The following is a 4,766-nucleotide window of genomic DNA, read 5'->3' as shown; positions in this document are numbered from 1 at the left end:
AATTAGATACTGCTGTTTGGGTTTTGTTTATTCAGTTAGTTTTTCCATACTGGTTTTTCTGCCCAGGTTAAGTTTGTAGTTTAAAATATTATGGCTAAAAATGATGATGGTTTTGGGGTCCCCTTACCTCCCTTGGTCTTTACAGCGCAGGTGGAATGGCAAATGGGGCCATCAGGGTATCATTGCAATGTATGTCTGTATTTTGTACAGCTGTTTTACGTACCCTTCTCTGCTGTAGTCCCTAGCCTTGGGTTGGGCCTTTTTGTCTATAGAAGGTTTTCTGTACTTGCTTTTGTTGCTCATTTCTGTATAGCTGCTCCTTCCCTGCAATGTCATTTGCAATGGACTGATGACGAATAGCTTTTTAGTGTTTCATGTAATGCTCTTCTACAGATATATAGCCATATTAAAAAAAAAAAAAAAAAAGCTGTAGTGGGAAATGTTCCAGTTTGTCCAACACAAATGAACAGTCCCACTGAACACTAGTAGCCACTTTCAATTTTGGCAGTGTGTGCAGCTTGGTTACAGCAAGGATGCAGTGGGGGGAAGCGTATCCTCATAGGTTATAAATCTCTTCACTTTTGCCTTTTTTGTTAAAGCATTAACCTAAGCTCTTGCCTTAAACTCAGCCACACCAAATGGTTCCCTTCAGAATTTCCATTTTGCTATTAACAGACTCACATCATGTTGTATGTTTGGATCCTAACCAATAGGCTCCAACGGATCTGATAGCCAAAGCGAAGCCGGCAAAGTCCTAAAACCTCACACCTTGCTAAAAAGGGGTTGTTCCCTTTATCTTCCTTGTACTTCAGCAAGTATCTGGTGTCCTAAAAGCTATCTTAACAGTTGTCTGGCTTGTGTAAAGAAGCTGACGGATTTAAATATCACTAGGCCTCTCCTAAAGGAGATCTAATCTGTTCTGAGAAATCAAATTATTAAGATTACTTTCCTTGCTGTTGAAAAAGGTCCGGTCTTGCTCTCCAGCTGAGCCAGATGCTTTGACATCGCTTTCCGTAAAATGCGAATGCAGTTGCTGGCGTCAGATCTTGTGGCTGCCTGGCATGCTGTGAGTACGGCAAGATTGCAGCTGGGCTTTAGCGTACAAGTTGATGTTCATGAAATACAAGAATATTTTTCGTATTTTTTATCTATCTATCTATTTAGACAGAGTCTAGCCCCTGTCCTGTGTCTAGGAGTGACCTATGCTAGATGCCAAGGGAAGAGAACAGAAAAGCAGAGAAAATATTTCGTGACATTTTTTGTGGAATTCTGCTGGTAACCTTAAGGCGATGATGTATCCTCTTAGCATTTATTTCCTGTGTTCAGATGGGTTCTGTAGGTGAGGATCTTCTCTTTTATCCCGTGGTACCCTAGCATCTTTGGAAGTCTTTTGAGAGACACCTTGCAAAACCAGTTGTGGAACTCCAAGTGGACTCATCGCCTGGATTTTCTTGTCCACTTGCTTCAGAGAACTTTGAAGAACTCTACACAGTACAGAGAAATTTCTCACCATCTTAGATTCTTGTCCTTTTGTATTTCCTAGGTTTTTTTAAAGGAGATTGTCCTTTAAAATTTTTTCTTCTCCTCCTTATAAAATCTTACACTTGTGACATGTAACGTGTGCTTGCAGGAGGCAGCTGGAAACTCAAAGTGATCGGTATTAACTGATGCCCCAGGGAAGGTGAAGTATTGATACCAGTACCGTTTCTGTACTACTCTTTTTGTCTGCATTTTGTTGTCTTACAGGTACTCTTTCACTGTTTAACTGTTTCTTCCTTTATGTTTTTTTGTCCCTAAGCTATTTTTTAATTGAACTAGATATCGCATCTCCTTGCATCAAATAAAATAATTAACTTTCATTAGTCAGAGGTGATTTATCAGAATTGTTCAAAGAGGTTTTGTGGCACATGATAGATTTGTAGAATACTGAAAGGAAACTCCTGCAGGACAGCTATTGCTGCTGAGCCACGGCTTCCCACTCTGCCAGCTCCAGCCTGACTTTGATCTTCATATTCCAGGGGCATGTAGCTGGGTAGCTATAAAAAAACCCGCGTTTTATTCCTTACTCTTTAGATTCCCCTCAACCCATCCCCCAATTTTTTTCCAGCTATTTTTGTATTATTGTGTCCTTGCCTTCTTAGAGATATCTTGGGCAGAAATCGCTTCATTTCCTATGAAGTTTGCAGAGAAATACCGCAGGACAAGACCCAGGTGAGCACCTCCTGCAGAACTGTGTATGTATATGTGTGTATGTATACATAAAACATGAAATTGCCATTGTGCATTCTACTGGCCAGGGGCGGTAGCAGCTGTGGGCAGACCTGACTCTTCTAAAATCTCGTGCTGAGGCTGGAACTCGGTCTCAGTAAGTTTCTGAACCTCCCCATTCCTCAGGTTCTTTACCCAGGAATAAACAGTATTAACGTGTCTTTCTGAGGTGCTCTAGCACTTTGGATGGAAGGTTTTCTCAAAGCGCATCGTGTTTTTGCTTTGTATCATGATGCTGCTAGCTGGGCATCTCGCAGCCGTTCTGCCAAGGTAACAGAAACCAATGGTCACGTGTTTCTGTTCTTGGTTGCAGAGGTATTTTCTTCATCATTCTCCATTCTGGTTGCACATACCACGGCATAAGAGCTATGGTTCTTCCAGATGAAAAAATGAAGCCAAGCATAAAAGCATAAGGTATGCAAGGAGGTCAGAACTAAAGTAATGTAGATCTTAAAACTGCTGATGTCTCTAAACACTGTCTTGCAACAGTTTTTAATATGTGAAATGATGCGTGCTGAAGATCATGAATCGATCAAATTGTAGTGAAGAGCGCAAGACGACAGCAGAAACCAGAGCATGGCAGCAGTGCCCAGTTTGTACTACTTATCTCTGCTCTGACAGCATTTTCTATCATAAATCTGTTTGTTTTATAACTAGGCCATAAAATCTTACTTCAGGCTGAAATGTAGCAGGATATGCTGCAGTTCAAAAATTGTGCTTTTGTAGAAAAAGACATCAGTAATTTGTAAATTAAAATTGCAGCACTTAAAGATTATTTACATTTCTTTTGCACTCTGTAACTTGTGCTTTTTGGACTGGGTTTATATCCCATATAAATCTGTGTGATCAATCCTATTTAAAAGTTGCTGTCTTCTTGGCTTCATCAAATCCCTTTTGCAGTGAGTTTTATTTCTATGGGTGTGACTTCCTAGAAAATACTCCTTCACACTTTCTGTAATTGGATGGGGGAACTTGCTGAAGCTCCTCCAGAAGAAGGTGGTGAGACTAAAGTGAGTTTTGGGCTTGTTTTGTTTAAAAGACTGGATGGGTATAAGGGTAACAGGAACACGTAGTTGTCATTAACGGGAAGTGGAGAAGGAATATTTACAATCGTTAGCTTCATTCTGTTAGAAGTTGGGAGATCTCACGTCAGTTTATCCCATGTTTTGTCTTCACGTTCTTAACGCTTCATTTGATCTACTTGGCATTGACCAGTCCTGCAGACAGGAAACAAGCATGTGGAGCACAACAGAGTCTGGCAAGTCCCCATGTTTCTTCTGAACACTTAAGTAATTTATTTTAAAATTACCTGGTTTTAACGATAACTTAACATTTAGCATGCACATCCTGCAGCCCTCGATTAATGGAAAAACCAAGGACTCTATTTTAGAGTGACAAGATCTTTCTGTAATTATATCACTAATAAAATAACAAAAGGATGGTGGCATCAGAGGACCTACTGTGACCTGTACCATCTCTGGCAGTCACATTAGGAATGATCTGTGAATCAGTCTGACAGGAGTTCATCAATTTGAGCAATAGATGCTGGGTATGCACCCCAGTACACGTGTGGAAAGGGATGTTCAAATTACCATGAGTTCAAAATCCATTCTGGTTTTTGTAGAATGTTGTGAAACCAAGTGGAAGGAATAAAAGAGTGAAAGAGGGAGAGTTGAACACCAGCTGACAAGGGACAGGTCACAAGCAATTGGCCACAGCAGAGCTCTGCATTCAGTTTGTATGCCGAGGGGCCTGTACCAGAAAGAACACCAAAAGAAAACTTTTTAAGGCAAAATAGGTGATAGTGTCGTGCTCTTTGATAGTGAGGAGGGCTGCTGATGGGGTCCACGCAGTGTTACAGGGGTAACGCTGTTCTGGCCCTCACAGGGCAGTTCACTTTCTCCCCAGAGATTCGGGGTATCTGCAGGGCAGCTGCAGCTACTGCTGGCCAGTTTTGGAAAGAGGAAGACCAGGGGTTATGACTGGGTTTAAATGATGGTGAGTTTGGTCCCAGTTCTGTGTATTGCCTCTGAGGCTCAGCTTCTTGGATTTAGATGTTTTAAGGTAGTATCTTTATTTTAGCTTTAGTATTTGTCTAGCGAGAGACACCTTTCGTCACCCGAGGTGTAATGTTTCATGCAATAATTAACCCTACTGATTACTTTGAAGAAATTAGAAATTTAATATTTGTGAGGCAAAAGGAAAAATAATACTGTAACTGAAATCTTCTTTATTCACAAGCCAAACGTAACCCAGTAATTCACACTGTGAGGTTCCATATACAGCACCAGCACTGCCCGTCCCCCGGGTTTGCAGGGACTTGCCATGCACGTGTGCTTCACGAGAAAACGGCCGAGCGTAACTTTGCTTTTTTCAAGGGGACAATTTTGTACTCGTGGAACTCTCTTCACATCCCAACTTCAGTGCTATCCAGGATCTCAGGTCAGCGATGATCTTGGGACAGTGGAAGGCAGAGACTTTTGCAGGCGCAGTGGTGT

The sequence above is a fragment of the Egretta garzetta genome, unplaced genomic scaffold (assembly GCF_000687185.1).
Source record: "Egretta garzetta isolate BGI_Z169 unplaced genomic scaffold, ASM68718v1 scaffold75, whole genome shotgun sequence".
Classification (NCBI taxonomy): domain Eukaryota; kingdom Metazoa; phylum Chordata; class Aves; order Pelecaniformes; family Ardeidae; genus Egretta; species Egretta garzetta.
This window is presented reverse-complemented; position numbering follows the sequence as displayed.